Source organism: Prenolepis imparis, unplaced genomic scaffold (genome assembly GCF_030444845.1).
Source record: "Prenolepis imparis isolate NDT839.2.m4 unplaced genomic scaffold, iyPreImpa1.0 SCAF_1, whole genome shotgun sequence".
In the NCBI taxonomy this organism is placed as follows: Eukaryota; Metazoa; Arthropoda; class Insecta; order Hymenoptera; family Formicidae; genus Prenolepis; species Prenolepis imparis.
The window spans coordinates 2244772-2271678 of NW_028141159.1; the positions used below are offsets into that span (position 1 = coordinate 2244772).

The 26907-nt window shown below is 29.2% G+C and overlaps 1 protein-coding gene and 1 long non-coding RNA gene across 9 annotated transcripts in view; one reads left to right on the forward strand and one right to left on the reverse strand.

Annotated features, from left to right (window-relative positions):
* LOC145941969 (uncharacterized) overlaps positions 1 to 26907 on the reverse strand; it is a 198158-nt gene that overhangs the window by 105532 nt on the left and 65719 nt on the right. For all 3 annotated transcript variants that reach the window (XR_014426268.1, XR_014426271.1, XR_014426270.1), the window contains one exon: positions 10095 to 10141. This is a non-coding gene — a long non-coding RNA (uncharacterized LOC145941969). The remainder of the gene's footprint in view (positions 1 to 10094; positions 10142 to 26907) is intronic.
* The window catches only part of LOC145941893 (octopamine receptor beta-1R), a 92996-nt gene that overhangs the window by 20940 nt on the left and 45149 nt on the right, over positions 1 to 26907 (forward strand). Inside the window, exon 1 of one of the 6 annotated variants that reach the window (XM_083048370.1) lies at positions 24124 to 24191. The exons of the other annotated variants lie outside the window; for them this stretch is intronic. The gene's annotated coding sequence lies outside the window, so the exon portion shown is untranslated. Of the gene's footprint in view, positions 1 to 24123; positions 24192 to 26907 lie in introns of those variants that run through there. 6 annotated transcript variants of the gene reach the window in all.

Sequence of the window (26907 nt, forward strand, 5' to 3'; positions counted from 1 at the left end):
AGTTCCCTCCGAGTGAGGCTGTAGTTATCGACGAACGAAATGTGTAGAACAATGCCGAAACTGGCGAAAAAAAGAGAGAAAGAGAAAAAAGGGAGCAAAGAAAGACTTGATGGGAAGCCATCTTCATAATATAGAATAATTTAAACAGCATTTTTTTCCCAGTCAAACAAGAATTTAACAAAATAAAAAAAAAACAAGTATAAAAATAGAATATAAAAAATATATATATTATATTTAACACAACAAATACTAATTTATTAATAAATAATTATAATACTGGAAATTTTTTAAATTTAAATTCTTAGTCTAATTTGAATGTAATCTAGTTTTAACTCTTAATGCCGCTCTAATTGATTCTAAACAATCGTGCCTTTTTTTTTCTCGTGGAACGCATATTGGATAATGAATTTTTCCGCAAACTCGAATAGTGAATACCGCGGAGAAAGCTATCAGTGACAATACAGCAGCAATGTTCTCATTCCACAGTCTTTGTTCACGCTCTGCGAATAAAGGAGAACCGAATTCGTTCGACTGCTTTTATTGTTTATCCAACAGAAAGAAAAAAAAAGAAAGAGAATAAAAAGATGCTAAAATTTGTGCTCTTTAAAAGAGAAAGGTAGATTTTAAATAAATATATATATCATTAAATAATATTATTAAATAATGTTTCTTTATCCATATCTTTATTATTAAGTAATTACGTTTCAAATTAAAATTCTATTAATATTTTGTGTTAAAAAATTATTCGAAAACTGAAATATATATGAAGGGTGTACCTACAAATTCGTGTACAAAATTTAATGTTGATATAAGCGATTTCCACAAATATAAAATATATAATCATTAAAAATTTTTTCGTTTTTAATATATAAATTATAAAAAAATTATAAAAAATTATTTTATTAAAAATTATATCACATTATGAAAAGGACAGCTGTTTCGCTCTCATAAACGCGAGGAAAATTCCTCTCTCCCACTGTTTGCCGACAAATAAACGCGTGAGATGTAAGACAAATAGCCAAAGGACGTTTCTGTCACGGAGCAAGAGTTAGAAGTTAGAGAAAGAGAGAGAGAGAGAGAAAAGAGATGCGTTCCGTTCTCACATCCATCGCATGTCAAGTTCAATAGATCGCCATTGGTTGGCTTGTTTGCCAGCGCAGTCAGCCAAGAGGAGAAACTAGCAAAAATTGGCTCGTGCGCAACCTTAACCTTCGACCACGAAAGCTTTTCGCGGCCATGGCGAATCGCCGTTTTGTCGACGCGCCATCGCGACGCGCTGAATTTATCGTTTTATTATCGTCGCGAAACTCATCGTTTCCTTTCTCGGAATATGCATTTCGCGATAACGGTTGCGCGATTATCGATATAAATCGCGCGGCCGTGAGCGTTTTATTTTTGCATCACACCGGCGCGGTTAAAAATCGCGTGTCACCGCAGCAATTCGTTGACAAACTCACAAATTCTATTGAAATATAGTTGTTGTAAAATAAAATCGAAATATATTTTTTTTTTATTTTATATACATTTGTTTTTATTCTATATATTCACAAAGCAAATTTTTGTTTCACATAAAATAAAATCTTTTAAAGAATTTAATTTTAATGTAAAATCAAAATTTGTCAATTAAAATCAAATTCATCCTATTTTGATAATTAGTAAAATTAATTATCAAGATTTAAAAAATATATAAAGAGAAAGTGTGATAATAATAAAGAGCTTCTTTCTCATACATTTCATAAAATAAATATAAAAAATTAAAAATGTAACATATGTCTGTCGCAATCATATATGTACAATATCTTTGTTAGCTATAAAAATTGATCTAGTTTTTAATCAAATCGAGAAGAGGAAAACTTTGTGCGAATATTATCGCGAGAGCGCTTTTGAGTGAATTTCGAATGACGAGAATCAAATACTACAACAGAATGATTCGGCTGCATTGATTTTAGGCGAACGCAAACTATGGTAATAATTGTGGATAAAGCCTCTTTGACACTGCAACGTTCAAAATCGCTCATGTAACGAGCAAAACTATCACTGACACAAATCATCACACTAAATAAATTATTACCCGTTAAACATGTCATTATTAAATAGATTGTTAAATTAAGTAAATTGCGTTATATTAAATTTTAATCATATTAAATAATTCACCGCATTACGTGAATCAATAAGTTAAATAATTCATTATATCAAATATATATCTTGATATTTATTTAATCTTTTAATCGTTTAATCTTTAATCTTTGCTATCTTAAATAAATATTCGCGTAAAATAAATACTACTTTTGCCAAAGACTTTTGCGAAGGAAAGATTGACTGAAAGATGAAATAAAAGGAGAAAAAGATTCCGAAAAAATCAAATTATGCACAAAAAAGTATATACAAAAGTACATACTGAAAATAAAAAACTAAATGTTAAGATACATTCTATATATATTAATATTGTATAATAAATATATATTAAGAGTCACACATCTCAGGTAAATATAAATTGGCACTAAATGCGTATGAAGTAATACACGGGATATTTCGCAAAATGTGTGTGTGTGTGTGTTTGCGTCAATCTTTATTATCTTAAATAAATATTCGCGTAAAATAAATAATACTTTTGCCAAAGATTTTTGCGAAGGGAAGATTGACTGAAAGTTGAAATGAAAGGAGAAGAAGATTCCGAAAAAATCAAATTATGCACAAAAAAGAATATACAAAAGTACATACTGAAAATAAAAAAACTAAATGTTAAGATACATTCTACATATATGTATATATTAATATTGTATAATAAATATACAAGAGCCACACATCTCAGATAAATATAAATTGGCACTAAATGCGTATGCAGTAATACACGGGATATTTCGCAAAATGTTTGCGTCAATCTTTGTTATCTTAAATAAATATTCGCGTAAAATAAATAATACTTTTGCCAAAGATTTTTGCGAAAGGAAGATTGACTGAAAGTTGAAATGAAAGGAGAAGAAGATTCCGAAAAAATCAAATTATGCACAAAAAAGAATATACAAAAGTACATACTGAAAATAAAAAAACTAAATGTTAAGATACATTCTACATATATGTATATATTAATATTGTATAATAAATATACAAGAGCCACACATCTCAGATAAATATAAATTGGCACTAAATGCGTATGCAGTAATACACGGGATATTTCGCAAAATGTTTGCGTCAATCTTTGTTATCTTAAATAAATATTCGCGTAAAATAAATAATACTTTTGCCAAAGATTTTTGCGAAGGGAAGATTGACTGAAAGTTGAAATGGAAGGAGAAGATTCCGAAAAAATCAAATTATGCACAAAAAAGAATATACAAAAGTACATACTGAAAATAAAAAACTAAATGTTAAGATACATTCTACATATATGTATATATTAATATTGTATAATAAATATACAAGAGCCACACATCTCAGGTAAATATAATTTGGCACTAAATTCGTATGCAGTAATACACGGGATATTTCGCAAAATGTTTGCGTCAATCTTTGTTATCTTAAATAAATATTCGCGTAAAATAAATAATACTTTTGCCAAAGATTTTTGCGAAGGGAAGATTGACTGAAAGTTGAAATGGAAGGAGAAGAAGATTCCGAAAAAATCAAATTATGCACAAAAAAGTATATACAAAAGTACATACTGAAAATAAAAAACTAAATGTTAAGCTACATTCTATATATATTAATATTGTATAATAAATATATATTAAGAGTCACACATCTCAGGTAAATATAAATTGGCACTAATTAATGCGTATGTAGTAATACACGGGGTATTTCGCAAAATGTTTGCGTCAGTTGACAGTTTCTGCCCGCTCTACTGTTCCCCATTGTACGTCGCGTTCCATTGTTCTTCTTTATCGTTCGAAAGCTAATTATAATCGCCCTTTGTTAAGCGTATAATACGGAAATCTGCAGTACGGCGGCAGTACGTAAAATTTGCATAGCCGCAACACAAACAAAATTTACTTAAACGCGCGCGCGCGCGCGCGCTCGCGCATGAATTATATACTCAATTGATCGATTTCCCTTTTCGTGACAAATAATATTTCAATGACGCAAAATTAAATAGCAAATATAAAATCAAGAGCGCGTGAGTTTCGTTTCGTTTCGTTTATTCGTTTATAACGTTTCAAATTTATGGAAAATTCAGTCATCCAGGATAAATAGTAAAATAAATAATAATGTAGTTATATCGTCCTTTTGTTATCGCGTAATTTATCATAGTCTAATAATTGGTTATATTTACGCACGTTCCCGTTGCAATTTTAGCGCAATGAGTATTATAAATATTAGTCTAAATTACGGCCAAATAAATTCAACTAATTGGCAACAAATTGAATCTGAAGCTTATTTCGATTATGCGCGAAGTAATTAATAATACAATTAATCAAATAATCAAATATAAAAAAGATAAAAAGATGAAAAATATAAAACAGTTATTAACTTGCCATTCAAAACAAAGAAAACACAGATAAAATAAACAAAATAAAATTATATTTAAAAAAATTAAGACTTTAAAATATAAAACAATATAGATTGATATTATATTCGTTTCTTTTTTATTTTCATTTTTTTGCCATTGACATTTGATTAATAAGTTGTCTGTAAATTAATAAGCTGTTTGCGAGATTGGATCTGCATGTGCTTCTAATTGATAGATTTTTATTGGGACACTGTGATTATATAGGTTTTTATTATCGAAAAGCTTATTTGCCAGCGTAATGGACAAATATTCTGAATGAAGCTTGATTAATGGTTGCTGCTAATTGGTTTATTTGTTCGGGAATATCACTGTCTACGTTGCACAGAACGTTCTTTGCTTTTTGATTATACGCATGCTCGATGGTAATTTATTTGCGACAGTCCGTTGCGTGTTTATTTGTAAAGTACACTTTTAATTTTGTTCGTTGTTTGTTCTGATGGCTGATGAGCAATTTATCAAAATGTGTTTATCAAGGAAGAATTTATATAAGATAAATGAAATATATCTTAGTAGAAAGCCGGAATTGGATAAAATATATCACAAAATGAGAATTTTTTATTAATATTTATAGAGAAAAAAGTAAGTACACACAAATTAAGACACTGCAGAGTTTTTAAAGTTAATTACAAATTATAATATTACTATCAAAAAATAAAACAATTATTACTATCAGAAAAAATAATCAGTATTTATATCAATATATTATTAACTATAACTATATAATGAAAATAAAAATATTAATTAAGATAACTGATTGAAAAATCATCTCAAGTATTAAGCCTCAAATACTGTGATACATTTAATACATATATTAATAAAGTTTTATAATTATTGTATGATAAAAAGAAAAAAGAGAGAGAGTTATCTATTGTGCAATATTTCGGTATGTTAAAGCAATAATGTAATAAGGAGTTTGCAAAAGAATTTGCGTTCGTAAATTCTAAATGGATACAATGCGGGATATTCGAAAGGTATAGCCCAGTAGTGAGGTATTTCATTGCTCGCACAAAGCAGATAGCATCAAGCGGTAGCAAATCGTAATCCATGTCGGAATATGCAAATGGCTCTTCTTTGCCGTTACATCGCGAAGCGAAGCGCAGCTCGGCTGGCTGGCTTTTCCTTCGCTTCAATGTACAGAAATCCTTTTGAGAAGTAGCTACCCTTTGTAACTCATAATTTTAATCAGTATTCGCGCGCATCAGGTTGCTTAACTTTTATCAAAGCGCGCGTACTTCACGTCAGCCTTGATAACAATGCTCGGAGATCAGATATATAAACAATGCGAGAATTTGTTAACTTGTTAATCGCGTTCGCTTGTTTCTTTTTATCTTTATTTCATTTCACATCTTTCTTGTTTTATAAAGCTAGTTTTATTATTAAAGATTCATATTCTCATTTTTAATATTATATTTCCACGTTCTTTAAATTATTATTAACTGTCGCATATTTATCTTTATATTAAATTATTATTTTATTTTGCACTTTTATTTTTATTCTTTTTTTTTAAACAATAAAACTATACGTGCAAGATGATATATGTTATTATATATATCGAAATGTTTTTTAAAGTTCTTTAATGTGTTGCTGGTATACGATGCTGAAATATTTATATTGCAATATCTTGGGGCACCCGCATAATTGATATCGATAGAACGTTCATGGGAATGTAATGATATCGCGTCGTTTTTATGCGTAGGATAAGCTCAAGGATAAATTTTCCGTTATAGTCGATTTAAGCTTCGTGTGTCACGCCATTATTCTTTCATGACACGCGCGTGGAACGTAAGGATTACACGAGCTTTCTGATACCTGTCATCGAGAGAAGAATTTTCCAATAAGAAAATTACCTGTCGTAAAATTTGATTATTTTTCTTGCGATTATTAAACGATAATTTTTTCTAAAAAGATATGTTGCAGCAATTATTAATATCATGCGAAATCATTGTGAAATCGTTATATTGTTCTATCCCTAACAACATTTTTAACAGCATTTAACATTATAAAATGATAAATAATGCATATTTTAAATATAAATTCTTTGATAAATTTTATTTGTTCTTTATAGACAATATAATATTTATATAAATTATTTTATATACTATATGCGTTATGTACTAAATAAAAATATTGTGCACAATATTCAGATATACATTTCCGCTAAGAGAAAATAGATTCTCGTAACTAAATAAATTCTCAAATCAATTAATCAAAGAATTCATAGATGAAAGCTAGCTTTCTAAGACAGCTTATATGAATGCGAGAAATAATACCGAGATACACAATGGGGGTCGCGCAAAACTTATTTCCTTCACCTTCTAGCGTCTTTCATTTTCTACACAAGTGAGATCAGGCACCATAATAGCGCTTCTATATAATCACGTTCGTTCCCTCGGGTTAGATCGAACGGTTTCGTGCAGCGAATGTGTACCCTTTCGCTTCCGCGTGGAAAGCTTTCGGTGGATGAAGAAAGCTTTAGGAAACCGGAAGCTCGTTGTTCGCCCTTGACTGGATCGAACGAAGTCGTATTCTCGTCCACGGCCAAAGATCGTCGTTTCTCTTTCTATCTCTCAAGAGTATACGCTCTAAATATTCCGCTATTTTTATTTCGCGCTCGGATTTTATCGATTGCTACATTGTTGTTGCAGCACAATTCGCCCAAACGAAGACAAGAGAACAAAATAAAGAAAATAGTAATATCTATGTATTATTAACTGTCATACATCTTTCAATATTTATCTAAATCTATGTTTTTAAAAATATTTAAATTAATTTTTATTCTAAGAATTTTATTTAAAAAATATAAGAGCAGTAATAAATTTAATATTTCTGAAATATTGTTAGGCTCCTACCAGAAATTATCTTAAATTGATAAATTACTCAATATTCTAATAAATTTTTATATTCATATATATTGTATAATTAATAATTTTAATTATACAATAAACTACGATGAGAAGAAACAATTAATTATCGTGTTAAAAATTCTATTAAGTCATATAAAGATCATTCAAACGTTATGAGATCGAGAGAGATTTTTGGGGAGATCATTGAGGTCGAAATCTACCCTGGATATCTCGACTTCGCGATTCTTAAAATTCGATACGCCAAAATTGGGACAACATCGTAATCTCTGTGGGATTTTCGTGTTTCCATCTACTATCAATCTCGCTTTTTCTTTTCATACGTCGCGGCGCATAGGCTTTGTCCTGATGGCGTGTGCTCGGTTTCCAAAGGGGGTATAAATTGTCGGTCCTAAGATACGATCCTCGAATCGAATCGGAAAGACCTAGTTCTGCTGTTAACCGAGACGTAGATAAGGTAGGAAAAAGTGGGGAAAAAAGAATGGAGTGAGAGACAGGGAGCTTTCGACGAAATATTTATGGGTGAGTTGCTGATTGTTAAGATATGCTAAGAGCGGAATTTAAGTTCTAAAAAACTCGAGTTTTTGGAAATTATTAATTACGACGGATCATCATGCTCGAATTAGAGATTTTAATTCGCATTCCGTTAATATTAATATTGCTCTCAATCTCAAATAAATCAACATTTAGTCCAATTAATCTATGTTATATTAAATTACTATTGTGGCTATTATTTATTAATGACATTGTCAATATTATTGATATTACGTTAAATAATGATGGATATAGATATTATCAATATTTAATAATTTAATAGATTAATATTATTTTAATATCTCTCTATTAATACCATCTATATATTATAGAAATATATATATTATACACAAATTCTAATTTAAATTAATCTATAACTAATCTATTTAATAATCTTAAAACACCGCATCTGTTTAATATGCCCAAATTTTTAATTTGGATATTATATAATCATTGTCCATCTCTTATTAATGTTGTGCGATTTAAATTCTGATACTGATAATACAGATACACATGATAAATCTATGCATCTCTCTTCACATATATGGCGTTGAAAAAAATATTGATTTATTGCGAAATAAATGCGGTTTCTCCAAGCGAGCTCATAAGTATAATAGTATCAGCTATAAATAAGACTCATTCAAAAACATGGAGACGGAAATAAATCTTTATTTCCAGGCTCTATTATGTATATACACGCGCGAGTGTATAGTTACTATCGTTTTACTAAATTATTTAAGACTATCGATTGAGAAACGCTTCTCACCATTTCTCTATCTATTATCCTAACACATAATAAAATCTTTATTGTAGGAGAATTTTAAAGATCTGGAAATAAGTGGAAAAGTTAAAAAAAAAAGAAAAAATATCTGCAAGTTATTTTTTAGTATATATATTTTTATATCATATTTTTATGATTCTAATGTATTATATATTTTATATTTCATTATATACCGGGTGTCCCATTTCAAAGGACCCACTCAAATATCTCAGAAACACTGCGTTAAATCAAAAAATGTTTCCTACAAAAGTTGTAGGATTTCGAGGGGGACATAACATAGTAATATTCATATGACCTCGGGCGGCGTCTCCAAGGTCAAGTGAAGGTGAGAATAAATTTTTTAAATGGAAACCCATATTGTTTATTATAACATCTTTTTCTACTTATTAATTTGAACAACTTTTATCTGAAGCATTTTTTTATTTTCTTCAAAATTCATTCTCACCTTCACTTAAGGTTAACCTTCACTAACCTAGGAGACGCCGCCCAAGGTCAAATGAATATTACTATGTTATGTCCCCCTCGAAACCCTACAACTTTTGTAGGAAACATTTTTCGATTTAACGCAGTGTTTCTGACAATGAGATATTTGAGTGGGTCCTTTAAAATGGGACACCTGGTATATTGTAATTTATTATTATAGTTGGTTTGCTATTTTATTATTACTTTTATTATGCAATATATATGTTCTTTATGTAGAACAATAAAATAGTTTTACCTTTAATCGGCAAGTGTTTCGGCAAGTGGATTACGACGGATTACGTACGCGAAGTCATCTGAGATGTTATCTCGCATACAAGGACTGGGTTTTGCCCTAAAGGAGTAAGTCTTCAAGGCCAAAGGCCAGAAATAGCACAAACTGGCATTGCAACAACTTTGCTGAGACTTAATGTGCGCGATAGGAAAATCGATATAGATGTATTATTAATACATAATCGCAATCTTGCTTGACTCAACAATGATGCGATTGACGTCAGTTTTTCGATTTTTGTACGCTATTTTCTACATCCCTGTCAAAGACGCGTGAAAGAGACATTTTTTTTTGTAGTCTTTGAGTGCCGTTAATTAATTTTTAAAAATTAATCGCGCGTGTTTATGAATATAAATATTAATTTAAAATTAAGATTATAATAATCTGTTAACCATAAGTAAAATTTAAAAAAATATATTATATTATAATTCAAACTTGAATTCTTATTTTACTCGATTTAAAGAAAACGAAAGAGATAGTCAGATGATACATCATAAGATAAGAAACACCTTACAAAAAGCGTAAAAAGCATACGCCAAGTACACAACAACGTACTATCTAAACTTTTACGCAACAAATAGAAGTTTAAAAAAATAAAATATAAACATACTTATATATGTTTGGCGAATTTTACCGTAAAATAAAAGTTTTCTCACTCACCGATCGATGCGCAACAACGAAGTTGATGACAGAGAAGCTACGTCGATCTGTAACACAGAAATATAAAAATCAAATTATAATGGCGCCCAAATCAATTAATATTTCGAAAAATTATTATTGTACAAAATAAATATAAAAATCACAATGCGTATAATAATAAGCAGATATTTAATGAAATAATTAAACAATTTCCGAACAAAATTTTATTCTTAAACGTTTAAATGATACATCATATGTAAAAATCTTTTTTCTCCATTTTCTTTTAACATTACAATAAACAGGAGCGATTAATAAAAAATAATATATAAATGATAAATCCTATCCAGTGATCCTAAGGTTGCTTCGCTATCGCCCGATGCTTCCCAAGCCTGCTTCTCCTCTGGGGTTGTCGGGGTCATCAAGATTTGATTCACACGCGCGACATTTTAAACGGCACTTATAGGCGCGATATTTCGAATTCGCGCGAGACGTTCCACGACATTCCCGAATTCGCGAAGGGCGCGACTTTTTCCACGGCACCTCCCGAATTAATAAAAGACGAAAGACACGATATCGATCGGAAAAGTTAAAAAACCGTTTGAGTACTTAGTTTTCCCTTTAAGATAAAAGCTTTCGGGTACCGAGCCCTCCCACCAACGTCAAGGTGTATCCAATGGGAGGGAAAATTTTCTCGTCGAAAAGAAATGCTTCGAGAAAATAAATACCGAACACTGGCCACTTCTTTCCTCGTCGCTATAAAATATTTTCTTAATTATAACAGACATTATAAAATACATATATTGTGAAATATAATATAATATAAATGTTAAATATTTTATTTCATAATAAATTAATTATTAATAAACGGTCGAGATACAACGACTCTTAATTATTTGCATCGCTCGATGATGCAAGTTAATCGCGATGCACAATGATATATGTATTTGTATATACAGATCGTTAAAGAAATAATTACCTTGTAAATATGTTGTAATTAAAAAGATAAAATATATAATTTATGATTCTCTTATTTATAGCTTTGATTTTTTACTTCGCGAATGAATGAATTGCGCGAAATATTTATTTCGGTAAATAGCTGCCTTAATGTTTCATAATTTTTAAAAATTTGAATCTCAAACGATTAATCTTTCCAACATGATGAGAAAAAATGTAAATTTATAATATTTATGTTAACTTTAAACAGAGCCTTCCCCGCTAATTTCAATTTACGATGTTTGATGCGCGTGCATGATATTTTCGGTGCAACACCGACAAAAAAAATCCAGAAAAGATTAGGCAATTTTCCCGGAAGTCAGTTCGCGTATCAAATCGAAAGATAACAGGGTCATTGGCGAGTATCCAAAGTCGAATATACGCTGATATGAGATTTATATCGCAGTCCAAGAGGAAGTAGGATCGAATTGTCAATAGAGAACTATAGGCAACTCGCGCTCGAGATAAACGCAATGAAAATCAGGTCATCCGCGAGCGAAAATTAATGACGAAATCGCTAATGACGCTTCACTCCTTCCATTGTTTTTCACTTTGAAAATTAGAACGATACCTAAGAGAGTGGCTCGAAAAGATTAATATTTGGTTTAAAGACTTCGTTTAAAGACTTATCCAAAGTAGAAAATTCAGAATTGCGTCAGTACACTTACTTATTGTTAGATATATCGATACGACACATCTCTTTATTAACAATTTCCATCTGTAATAACAAATGATTTCAAGAATTTCATAAAAAAATCTGTATTTTTATTTAAACTTTGTTTTAAGAATTTATTTTTTACTTTACATACTTTTCAATTTTATTTTACTTTTACATTTATAAAGCAAAATTAATTCTAAAGAGTATTATACGTAACTATCTCATAATTGAGGTAATAAAATATTTTTAATAACAATAATAAAATGCTTTTTCCCCTATTAGATAAGGAAAATTGTTAAAAAGAAATAACGAGTGTTTCTAGACAAAACACACACCGCGAGAGAAGCCAGGCTTTCGAAAGGAATCAACACTGCAAGAACGGATATTCCGCATTGGCGTAAAAATCGCGAAACAAGTAGTGGGCGGTATGAACTTTAACGGCGAAGTCGTCGTTCTTTCTCTTCTCCCCTTTCGGAAAGATAAAGAATGATAAGTTGGAAAAAGTCGATAATCCTTCCTAAACTCCAGCAAAGTCAGCGGAGCAACTTGTAATCACGATTACAAACGTCAAACGTGCTTCTCCCGCAAGAAAAAAAAAAAAAAAAAAGGCAAAATGAACAGTATATGGAACAATTCAGGGTGTACAAATATTTTGTCCGTGTGTCTAATTATTCGCTAAAATAATTTATTACAAAATAAAGCTGTAAATAATTTATTTTTACATATATTTAAAGAAGAATTTTGCATATGTAAATCATTATTCTTTAAAAAATAAAAATATTTCAACATCTGCTCTTTTCTCATATTATATACATATATAAAATATGAATTTTAAAAAAATATTATATTTTTCAAGTAAACTTTACGCAAAAAGCTTATAAAAGCTACAACCACACGCGCAACAGTTTCTATAAATCTTTATATAAATTCTATTAAAAAATATGTATATAATTAGTAGTATATCAATAGTAGTATTAAATAAGAAAAAGAGAAAAAGAGAGAGAGTTATAAATTCTTCTCTTTTATTATATACACGAATAAAAAATATATGTAAGTTTTTATCGGAATTCTATATCGTATAAATTCATAAATTCTATATCCTTTATATAAGTATATACATTTATATTTTATTGTAATATTACTTTTCTGATTCTCACATTACTTTAAAGACATTGAAATAGCATGAACGATTGGAACACATCATGAACCGCATGATCGAGCATCGATAAGAGGAACTTGAGATAAGAGATAGAGAGGAACTCAAACGAAACTGCACAGAAAATGAAACGTCAATTCTACGCTTCTCGCAATCAGGCGGTTCCACTCTACTTATTCTCGCTGCATTTCTTCGTTCTCCGTTCCTCTCCCATTTCCGATATTCTTCTCACGTGTTTATACCTCGTTACAATTGCATAATAACGAATGCATAAATGAACTTAAGTACTTGAATTTATCTAGAAAATATTCAAATATTCGCATATCTTGAATCGTTAATCTCAAGAAGAAATAATTATAGAAATTATTGTAAAGAAGCCGGGAAAGAAATCAATATAATATAATAAAATATAATATAATAATAATTATTATTAATGAAATGTAATAAATAATTTAAAAATTATGTCAATTAATATATAATTTCTTTCCCATTTATTAAATAATTGACCAAGCTTTTATTATGTAGAATCGAAATTAAAATTATCTTAAATTTTCTAATAATGTTGTTGAAAAATGTGCTGTAATAGAGATAATTCTTGTGAAATAATAAAAATTGCTAGATTTTGTTTGCGCGAAATCTCCCTCGGATATCACTGTCTTTTGCTTGGATACAACTGCATCTGCAGACGCGATTTAACGCGACAGCGCAATCGAGAATGCAATCAGAATATAGAAAATTGTATGTATATATATGTGTGTGTGTGTGTGTGTGTATGTGTATGAGATAGAATGCATGAAAAATAGCACTGATTTTTTTTATTACATTTTCGCTACTCTCTTTCTTGCTTTTAACTTTCTCGCGCACTTTTCTATTCTCCGACCACTTCGCGCACCTATAATATTAAATATTGAGAGAACGATTATCGTTTATAAGTTTCGCGTTTATGTGAAATTTCGCTTCCCGAGAGAATTTTGCGTTTCTGACGATACTTTTACGGGAGTTATCGAGGAATCTCATGAGTCCGGCAGTGCGCTTAACAGAGGGTTTTCCCCGGGGGTGTTTATCTCGAAACTGAATCACTGATCAAGACAAGAATCGGAATCCTAAGTCTCAAGAAAGAAAAATGGAAAATCTAACGCAATAAAAAAGCTCTACAAGCAAAATTTATATTTTTTCATAGATAAAACAGAAATTAGGGATATTAGTAATAATTATTTTAATTGACAAGAATTACTTCGAAACTGTATAAAATATTTCATTTTTCATTTTTGGCATAATTAAAATTATATGATATAAAAATAAATATAATTTTTATTAATAAAAAATTAGAGCTGATTAAAGATGCATTATTTCGCAAAAATATGGAACATTTGGCGACAGAGAATATATACTCTCCTTTTGTATTATGTAAAAAGCAGTAGATGTTAAACATTTGAAGTGGACAGAATAGTTGCACCGTGTATGTGTGCGTGAACCGCGAAGGATTTTCTATTCTCATATAGGGACATCTCGCTCGCTTTCTCCTCTCTATCGATTCACTAAGCGGTCCGTAAGGAAGAAGCGGCCTTAAGGGCGCACGCTCAATGGTGCTAACCTATTTACCTATGTAGACCCGCCGGGACACCACACCGGGTGACTCATTTCCATCGATCCGCCGGTATTTTCTCGTTGTGCAATTTCCGCTTTCCTCCCTCTTTCTCTCTCTCATTCTTCTTTTTCTCAATGAAGGGATGTTTAATTAAAGCCCTCTTCAATGGTAAACAAGAGAATTAAGCTTAGCGTGAATGAAAGATTATATACAAGATATCTCGGATCAATGTGTAATTCTTTTCTCGTTTTATTCATTCTTTGACCGATTGTAATAAATTCTTTCTTAAATAAAAATTAAGTATACATTTCTTTATTTTTTAAATATGCAACAATTAATGTCTTTAATATTTTTAACGTTAAAAATTATATTTTTTACATTAATTAAATTGTCATTTAAAATTTGATTGAGACTAACATTTTATTTTTCTATTTTTTCGACATCCCTAAAGCTAAATTTTTAGCTTGCAAGTTAAAAACTGCAAAGCTGCACAGCTTTATAGCTGCATTAAAGGAAAGTCGATTCCGATTTTGCAAAAGTATTCATATGTGAATTCTTGCGCGATGGACTTTGGCGTTTTAAATTATGTCAAGTGTTTGTCGTGCAAATAGAATTTACGAAGAAAATATCTTCACAGCTCTTTTATATTTTTAAAAGCAATTTTTTTTTTTTTTTTGGTATACTTTCTCTTCTCAACCTTCATTTCTAGAAACTACTTTTCGTATTTTACGATATTTATTTATGTGCGTTATATATGTGACGGAGGGAATAATTTTGGGAAACTATACTATATATCACAAAAGTTTGGACAAAAACCTATAAATTCGCGGATAACAAACGTTATTTTATCCCATAGCTGGCGTATCTACTTCAGAAACTTTCGTCTTGACTACGGCCTCGAGAAACTTTGTCATTCGTTTCCTTTCTATCAGCGATGCTCGTTCTATTCGCTACGAGAATATCACAGGGTGGGTGGAGTGAATGCGCTTTTTGCTTTCCCTTCCGGAAGGAATGGCGTGTCGCTTGTTAGAGAAAACTTTGATTGAGAATAAAAGTGATAGTCAAATGAAGCTTGGCGTGGTTTAATCGGCTTTCTTGATCGACGAACTATATGCGTTAAAAGCGAATCACATATACAGAAGCTATATGTTTTTCGGATAATCCTTACAATTTTATTCTACATCTTTCAATTATTGTCCTTTTTTTTTACATCCGAATATCACGGTTGTCACTTTTTTCTTTAACGAAAAACTTGCTTGTACCTTTTTAAGTCATCGCGAATTTATTTGTTATTACAACATTAAAACTTCATCCTACTTGGAAAGAAGGCAATCTTATTTTAAATCGTTATATCTCGGAAATTAGTTCGCCGTTAATTCGCTGTTCCTACAAAACGGGAGTAAGTTTATTATCCTATAGCATTTGAAAGTTATAATAGGCTTCTGTTTATCTTCACCGGATTATCTATAGTATACTCTGTCTTGTCTTGGCAAAATGCCTGCAGGATTATATCGATCTGCCAATTTATGCTGGGAAGTATTCTTCTTAAAAGTAAGAAGAATTTCTTTCAATGATTCAATATATTACACAGAAGAAGCATTACGAAAATAGATTTTATTTGTGTTGTGTTTACGATTGCTGCGTTAAAATGATATATACAGAAGTTTCAAAGTTACAGAGTTATAATACCATCTTTTATTAAATCTAAAAATAAAACTTTATTCCCTGATAAAAAAGTAATGAAATAAAGAAAATCAATATATTATTTTAATTTAAATTTTTTAATTAGAATTGTCTTTTTCTTTGAATTGTAATAACTAGATAAGTATAAAGAACTTTGTAAAAATTAATCTTCATATATACTTTCTATTAATGCATGTCTTTCTTTTATCAAATATCTTGTTTATATGTTACATTTTTATTTTTATTTTTATTTCTACTATATTCATTATAAAATATATTACAATTTTTATGTACATATTAAAATACTTTAGACTGAAATCACAATAATCATGCAACTTGGCAGGATTTATTTGTCGATTTCTTACTGACACTATAATTTTACTGCAAAGGCAAATTCACCTAAAGAATGGCTCTCGTCTGTTTAAACTTTCGCAATTGTGTCCTGCTTTAATTTCGGTTGAGCAGAAAACGCGCGTCGTTTCTTCCTTTATCATTTGAGGATCTCATTGTCGTGTATCTGGGTGTACATGGATATAAATGGATTCCCTTTAAAGAAGGGAAAGGACATTTTCATTAAGCTGTAATGAGTAACAATGCAACTCGGATTTTCGCGGTTCGTTATTCGTAAAAGAGCGATTTGCGGATTGAGTCTCTTTCTTTTGCTACCGCGACAATTCCTCAACTCTCAGTTAGACTGAATCTTCCCTCGCTTTCCTTCCTCGCCAGAGAAGGTGAAATTCCTTTGTGTCAAAGGAAGACGATGCGAATCGCTTTTCATAACGTAACTTCTCGCGTTTGAATATGTTCTTTTGCGAAAAAGTAACACTTTATATTCGACATGGGAGAAATTTCTATTTTCGACTTTTAGATATTATCGAGACTGAATGTAATAACATTCGAACAATATTCTTTATACTGAATATGTTGTTAGTCCTTGGCACAAAGTTCGAAATTTTACGATGACATTTATGATTTTAAAAGATTTCACAAAATTATAGACGTCGCTATAAATTTTGAACTTTGTGTTAAGAATTGACAAGACATAATCGTTTTCATTTAATGGAGAAACTTCGTGCTTAAAAAGTTATATTCTTAGTGTTTAAAAAGTTAAGTTTAAACTTTATATTAAAAATGATTAAAATAAGGATTGTAATTATATATATATATTTTTTTTTTTATATTATTAAATATATATGTATATTTTATAATTTTTTTCCTAAAACTAGGAAAGAGATAAATCATAGACACATATATGAGAAAGTGTGTGCGAAAGGGAATGCAGGAAAGTAGATTATTTCGTTCGAGAAACTGGAAATATCAGCGGAAATCATTTTCCCGTCCATATCCGTCCAATTACATTTTTCCCGAAATAAATCTATAACGATACACAGACAGACAAACACACACACACACACACACACACACATACATATACGTACACATGTCTGTCATAAAATGCCCAAATATACAATCGATAATGCACATAATTAGTCATCCCGTGGAATGTCCTAATTTGAGTTATGACATTATTTTATCAAATTAATGAATGCTGTTACATCGCGCATCGCCGCACTATCTCAAAGCAGCAACTCAGAGCTTAAATATTAAATTGCATCCTACATATCCCCCCTATGACGATTTCCAGTATGTAACGTGTACTATGAACTTTTCTCTCTCATAATATTCATCGTAAACTTTTCTCTCATTTTCACTTCAACGTAATAATATTCGAAATAATATTTAATTTAGTTTAATTATGTAAGAGCAATAAAAAATAATTAGAGAAATATTTATAGAAGAATTTAACGTTAATATAATTTGTATAAATGAATTAATTATATGGAAATGCACATAATTTTTCGATTTTACTAATCTCTTATTTTTAAAGCATTTAGGGATAAAATATTCTTACTAGAGACTTTTATATTGCTTTTAATAATAAGAGAGAGAGAATAAGAAACAGAATTACATAATTATATAATAAATAAAATAAGCAGATGTAAATATATATTGTAAAATTTAGGACCAATCTAAGATTTAATCGCAAAATTCAGAACTTTGACGTGATATTGCATTAGATTGCAACATCAAATGGATCCTTTGTCCGATGTCTCGCTATTCAATCCTAGATTGCAATTTGCAACTATAATCTCTCTCTCTCTCTCTCTCTCTCTCTCTCTCTCTCTCTCTCTCTCTCTCTCTCTCTCTCTCTCTCTCTCAATTCTCAATCTCTTTTGCCAAGTTCCGGCCGATTCGTTAATTGTACAAGGCAGATCGAGATATTCGCAAGCACTCTCGCAAAATTAAATTTAATGCAAAATTAATGTAAATGCAGCATAAAACTAACTTCAGCGTTGCAAAATTGTGTAATAGTAGACATCTATAAAGTACACAAAATTTATTTTCTATTGAATGCAAAATTGATTGCAATCAAAAAATATTGTCAATTAATAAAATGTATTTAACAATCAGTTGCAAAAAAGCTTGAATTAATTCATCTTTGAGTCAAAGCGATCAGTGGTAACTCGATAATTGTTTACATGCGTCGCCGGCGGAAGTGATGATGGAATTACGCCGCCAGCAGTTTGTATTAAACAAACAAAATTGGACTGCCATATTACTGGCAGGATGCGGGACGCGAATATGCTATTAATTAGCAACAAATTACTGCACAATCCAAATATTTCAATTGTAAAATATGGATAATTTCCTCTATAATGACATTCTCTCTGCTCAATCAATCAATATGTACATATTTCTTATATATTACATATTTTTTAAAAAAAAAGAGAAAGAAAAAGAGAAAAAAAAGAAACTTTCTCTACATTTATTCGATATTTATAGAATTCTCTTTATATAATTAAATAAAATTAATAAACATTATAATGTAAATTAATAAACATAACAAGCATATTTTGCTTTTTGCATAAAATTCTATTCTGCATTTTTTTGTAAAATTATAATCTTTATGTTTAATTAATATATTATAATTTAAATTTATTATTTACAAAATTTCTGTTTCAAAATAATAACTTTACAGATGTTATATTTTATTTTTACCTTGTCAACAATACAAGTAATTGCGGCTGAAGAGTAGTTTTAAAAATATATTAATATAATAAAAATATATTATTAGTTAAAATACAATTAATGTAATTCTAAAATAGTTGGAAGCTCACACATGCGTACACAAAGAGAAAAATCAAGTTATTTAAAAATTATTATAAATTTAAAATATAAAAATATCTCTTTTTTTCTATATCACTTTCTTTTCGTAGTTATAGTATAATATAAAAAATTTTAATATTAAAAATTTTTTAATTTTTTAATATTACATAATTTAAATTTATGTAAAAAAATTCCCAGTGCAGAAATAATTTTGCGTATGTAGAATTCAAGAGTATTAAGAAGAAAAGTAGGTATAATGCAGTAAATTATTTTCTGGAATTCAATTATATTATTCAAATTAATTTAATAACAATAAAATAAAATAATAATTACACATTATAAAATTATATGCACAGCCTAAATTGCTTGTATCATTGTGTGCGATCAAAAATACGAGTAACTATAAAATCGTCATTTCAAAACAAATAAAACATTAAACATATAAATTAAAAATAAATTTCAATAAATCAAAATTCGTAAAAATAGCACTATCTTTTTTAATAATCTATGTCTAATTTTCTAATTTTATACCATTCTAGAGTTATAAAACTACGAAAAATTCTTGCATTAATATATTGATATTGATATAGGTATAATAAAATTATGTATATAATATTGATATATAATATAATTATATATATTATTTTAGATAATTATATTTCTTTTAACATTTATTAAAACTCCACTGAGTATGTGATAAATTTTCATTAATTATAAATATAATATATTAGTTGTAATTTATATTCTTTATCAAATAGCATTTCTACTGCATCGAATAAATGTAACAAATAAATTTTATTATAATTAAATTATTATTATATAATCGAACATTATTATATTTATAATGTTTCTCTCTCTCGCGGAATGTAGGGGAGAGGGAGATCAACGAGAATGGTCAGTACTAATATTGCTGCGTGTAGCCTGCGGAATGTTCGAATTCGATTTCGAGTTCGACACTATCCGCTAAACAGAATTCCGGAATATCGCCTAAGCGACTGCATATTGCGTCGACTCGCATCTCGTTTGATTAATTTGCCGAAACGGGTAATTACACGAGCAGCGATGTGGTAGTAGTATCAAATTGTAAAGGATCATAAATTAAAGAGGCATTTGCTGTCAATTTTACGACATTATTGATTAAAGATCGCTTTCATTCGAGCAAAAGAGGGAGAGAAAGAAAAAAAAGAGAAAGCAACATTTCTGTATGTATGTACTTGGAACTATTCTAAAATTAATACAAGTTTTAATTATATAATTTTATAAAATTTATCATTTTATACATAAAAATATATATATGTATATAACTTTATATATATCTTTCTCTTCAGTTTCTATTGTGACATCTTTGAAAAAAATTGATATTTTAAATAGAAAAATTTAATTTAGGATATTTACAAATTAAGATTTTATTTCATTACTTTTTAAATTTCTTGTTTCTTAATTACATTTCCTTGGTTTTTATAAAGTTTTTAGATTTTTTTAAATATGTATAAACAAAATTTTATAAACAGAATTATTTTTTAAATATATATTTTTCAAACAAGAAATGTAATTCAGAACATTTAATCAAATATAAATGTGTAACAAATTCAATTTAGTAAAAATTTTACGAATTGATTTTTAGATGTTCATCATTTTTTTTTTCAATTTCGAGACAAGTCCGCTGTCTTGTAAAAATTCTTAAATTTCGCTTTTCTCATCGTCTTTTCCTTCGTCTTCCTTGCAAAGCGGAATAAACTTTCCTGTGTTTCATACTGTACTTTGTCGAAAAAAGACCTCACCGATTCAATGTAGTCTAAGAAATTCAATGTAGTCTAAGGAACATAGTATATAGTATTTAAATACTGCTGAAACACGCGATTTCCTAGAGAGTTTTACCGAACAAAAACCGCGGAGTAAAAATATTTCTCTTTGGTAAAAATATAAAAAAGAAGGCAGATGGAAGTAATTTTTTCCTTGAGGAAATTATTCAGAGTAAAAAAAACTTGATAAAATCTTAAACTATTATTAACAACACAATTATCTTTATACAGTCTATTAAAAATAGATCTTTACAAGATAAAAAAAGAGAGAATATAAAAATAATAATGCTCAAAATGTTTAGAATATATCTTATATATTATATTATGCAATATAATATTAAAAATAGATTACTATCGCGAAAGTAAATGAATAATCGATTTCATAAGCAAAAAATACTAAATTAAATCAATTATACATTGCTTACACGATTGCTCTGTCGTCGCTTGACGCCTCCCCTTTCTCCTCCTCTTTTGTATCTCTTTTGCTGCTCCTTCATAGCGCTCACACGACACTCGCGAAAACACTGTTAATTACGATCGCGCGGTACTTTGCACGACACTCCCGACGTTAATTACGCGCTTTATTATATTGCACTAGAAAAACAAATGCGAAAACTCTATTTCTTCAGCACTTAAAAATTAGACGAACAAATTCATAAACGACACGTTGCGCGACAATACGTACATATAGGTATATTATATATGTATATAGGTTATTATATCCCAGGGCAATTTTCCCACAATATTGCGCAAGTCAATTTAACGCTTAGCTAAGAGAAGATTTATCGTCAGAAAATATATTATATAATCGAAATTCGATATTGCAAACATGGCAACATTTTTCCAATACACAGATCCCGCGAAATATACGTATCATTAATAAACAATCAATATATCATTTCGTTATTTGGATCAAATATATTCTTACATGTCGCTAATTATCGCGGGATTTAATTAATTGTACGGATTGGATTATAGTAATGATGGAGAATGATCGTACTTCGCGAGAAATAATACGATATTATACGGAGCGACTCGCGTAGCTGTCTGTTCGCTCCAAGTTTTGCCACGCGAATGACTACAAAGTCACAGATGTCAATAATAGCGTGCGATACGTCGTACAAATTAATGCCGAATATCGTGTGTGTGACATTCTTTATCACTACGAAATATTTAATGCATTACAAAATGTGGAATATTCGATGTTCCTTGATTCTTTCAAATTAATTATAAATAAATGGTTAATATATCACTGCTTTTCGCACGCTGTTTTAATTTCTCGATTGATGTATTACTGTGCGATCTGAATTCGAAAATGATAAGTTGAAAATTTCCAGTTGTTTACAGGGAATAATTATCGCTTGTGAAGAGATAGATTTTTATTTAATAAAACAATAATTTGTAATTTTTTCGTCACATTTCGTTTCTTATTTGAATATGTTGACAATTTTCTATTTTGATAAATAATCATCGCTTCGGTATCTGTTTACTTTGTCAATCGTGAAAACTAATTAATCGCGCGAGGTTGAAAATTTCCGGTTATTTACAGGGAATAATCGATATTCCTTGATTCTTTCAAATTAATTATAAGTAAATGGTTAATATATCACTGCTTTTCGCACGCTGTTTTAATTTCTCGATTGATGTATTACTGTGCGATCTGAATTCGAAAATGATAAGTTGAAAATTTCCAGTTGTTTACAGGGAATAATTATCGCTTGTGAAGAGATAGATTTTTATTTAATAAAACAATAATTTGTAATTTTTTCGTCACATTTCGTTTCTTATTTGAATATGTTGACAATTTTCTATTTTGATAAATAATCATCGCTTCGGTATCTGTTTACTTTGTCAATCGTGAAAACTAATTAATCGTGCGAGGTTGAAAATTTCTAGTTATTTACAGGGAATAATTGATGTTCCTTGATTCTTTCAAATTAATTATAAGTAAATGGTTAATGTTAATATATCACTGCTTTTCGCACGCTGCTTTAATTTCTCGATTGATGTATTACTGTGCGATCTGAATTCGAAAATGATAAGCAAATTATATCAAAATCAACGAAAAATTTAAAGTATGACGTGAAATATATTTAAAAATTCGAGGATATTTAATACCTATATAGAATAATTATCGCTTGTGAAGAGATAGATTTTTATTTAATAAAACAATAATTTGTAATTTTTCCGTCACATTTCGTTTCTTATTTGAATATGTTGACAATTTTCTATTTTGATAAATAATCATCGCTTCGGTATCTGTTTACTTTGTCAATCGTGAAAACTAATTGATCGCGCGAGGTTGAAAATTTCCAGTTGTTTACAAGGAATAATTATCGCTTGTGAAGAGATAGATTTTTATTTAATAAAACAATAATTTGTAATTTTTCCGTCACATTTCGTTTCTTATTTGAATATGTTGACAATTTTCTATTTTGATAAATAATCATCGCTTCGGTATCTGTTTACTTTGTCAATCGTGAAAACTAATTGATCGCGCGAGGTTGAAAATTTCCAGTTATTTACAGGGAATAATCGATGTTCCTTGATTCTTTCAAATTAATTATAAGTAAATGGTTAATGTTAATATATCACTGCTTTTCGCACGCTGTTTTAATTTCTCGATTGATGTATTACTGTGCGATCTAAATTCGAAAATGATAAGCAAATTATATCAAAATCAACGAAAAATTTAAAGTATGACGTGAAATATATTTAAAAATTCGAGGATATTTAATACCTTGTTTAATACCTATATAGAATAATTATCGCTTGTGAAGAGATAGATTTTTATTTAATAAAACAATAATTTGTAATTTTTCCGTCACATTTCGTTTCTTATTTGAATATGTTGACAATTTTCTATTTTGATAAATAATCATTGCTTCAGTATCTGTTTACTTTGTCAATCGTGAAAACTAATTAATCGCGCGAGGTTGAAAATTTCCAGTTGTTTACAGGGAATAATCGCGTCTCCCGGGTTACAATCGTGGATTATCTGTCCGTGCGATTAATTAACTGCCACGATAAACGATACATAAAAGAGTATCGTGGCGAAGGCTAAGTTCAGGTAATAAAATGACAAGATGAAGTATATCGACTGTTATTATAATAAATATATATCACGCGGGATTTGCGAATTGGAAAAGTGTTATGTGTTATGTTTGCGATATTAAACGTTTGGCAACTCTCGGCAATTATTGTGTCTCAAGATACGTATATACCTAAAAAAATGTTACTATACGACGCACGGATAGTCGCCTGCCTACCTTCCCATTCAAGCTCTACCGTGTAAATGACGACAAGATGACTGCGCGTAAAGCTTATACATGTGTATCGTAAAGTGTAAACAAAAGTAAGTGCCAAACCTCCTGACATATAACGTGCTTTGTGTGTTCCTTTAATAATTAAATTATTAAAATATTTATTATATACATTTTTAATTTTTAGTTAAATGTTGATAAAGTACAAATATTATTGCAAAAAATGATAGAACACTTCTCTTTTAACAACGAAATTACGGAAATTAATATTCCAGGCTTTTGTAACACAATTTTTAATTTATTAACTTTAATAAAGTTATATTATTACATGTAAAATAAATGCATTTTCTTCAATAATTGTATATATATTATGTATGTATGTACATACATATATGTATATAATTATTAAAATTGAAATCTTAATTTCATAGATACGTTAATCAATTCTTAATAAACAAAGGTAAAAAAAGTTATTTGCGTAGAATAAAGAAAACATGTTTCTTTAATAATTGCATTATTAAAATTTGATTATTTTGTTTTATTTCAATTTTCTCTCTAAGAATGCCTCAATTTTTTAATAATATTTTTAAATATTATTAGACGTTGAAAATCCACAGCATAATGAAAAAATATTCAATTAAATTCTGTTGGAGAAAGGATTATTTTAATTTTTGGCAAGAAATGTCAGAGTACCTATAAATTATTCGCTAAATTTCGCTCTTACTACATATCTCGTAAATCCCAAACTCGAAAAGAGAAATCAATCTTGATATGTACGAGCCAAATATCCGTCGTAGATAATACTTACGACATATAATTTTGAGTAAAGCTCTTTCGTAGTTGTTCGGCATACGCAATTCGAGAGTGGATCGAGGAAACTTTTCGCTTTCTATGATGATCGTTCGTTCGAATTGGATCGGAATTTCTTACTTATTACACGAATGCGTGTGCCTAAGTTTCTTGCAGAAAGTAAGAAGTTCGAACGAGATAGCAATCCAAGGAATTCAGTGTGATTTTCATTCTCACTCTCTCTCTCTGATTGAAGAAATCGCGTGTGCAAATCATTCATTTGCAACACACAACTATTGAGAAAAATACATACAACGTATTTTTAAACATTTATATATATTATATTAAAATTTTAATTTATTTAATTTATAATAAATATAATTTAATTTTTTTTATTTTTAATTTATTTTATTTTAAAATTTATATGTATACATTTGAATTTTTATTTATTTTTAATTTATGACAAGTATAATCAATTTAATTTATTTTTTAAATTTTATTATACCTATATAATTAATTTTATTATAATTTATTTTATTTTACTAATTTTTGTATCTATTTCTATATAATATAAAAATTAAAATTTTATACACACAAAATATACATATATATTAGATGTATCGCATTAAGTTGCTGCAATTAAATTTATATTTAGTGTTTGTTTTCGACATTAAATTTTAACGAAGCAACGAGAAAACCTTGAAAGAGAACTTACACGAAACTCGCGTTCACTCTTCGTTGCGTGCGGTCGCTCCTGCTTTTCGCGTGATCGCCGCCTTTCGGGTGGCTCGCGCCCTCGAGAAAGAAACGATACCCTCGAAGAAGCGATTTCGAGAGCGTGCGGTTATGGCAAAATCGTAAAGGGGAACACGTGCGCAACCTCGGTACTTTAACGCGAAGGCCGCTCGTTGTTATTACGTGTTCTGTGAACCGATCGATCCCACGCATTCGAGGCTTGAACAATGATATCCAAGAAGAATATATATATTTCCAATCTTTTAACTTATAATATAATATATATTTATAAAAGAATGGAACGAATGCACATAAAATAGTTCAAAATAGAAAATAAATTTATATAAGTTATTTCTTTTGTTGAATTATACATCTGAATATATAATTCTTGTATTATATATACGACAATTATATTATATATATATATATATATATATATATATATTTAGATTTAACAATTTAATAAAAAAAATGTCCCTTATATGTATATTATATGTATATGTATATAATATATAAAATATAGATTTTCCAAATATTGTGTAACAACTTTAAAATTTTTTCTGCGGCAAATTAATCCATTATTAACAAGAGAAACTGTTTAACGAATAGATGATTAGATCTGTTTCGTGCTATTCGGCTTCTGAATATAAGTAAATATGATGTATATTTTTTTATTATCTCTTTCGCGGCAGATGCATCCGATGAGACGAGATGTTGCGAAATATGGCATCGATTAAACCGGGAATTGTAAGCGCGAGCAAGTAATGTATGTCCTTGAAACAAATTAGTATATAATATGTTGCTAAGGTTGAAACAATAAAAGACGTTGCCTCTTTCCGCGCGATCTCGGATCAAGATTTCCTAAGATCATGATGCTTCTGCGTAATATGATTTGCGAAATTTTTTTTTATGAAGTAGCTTAAAAATTGATGCTATAAAATACTTCCTTTCCGGATTTCACAAAAAAAATTTTTTTTTATTTGTACGAAAAACGCATTT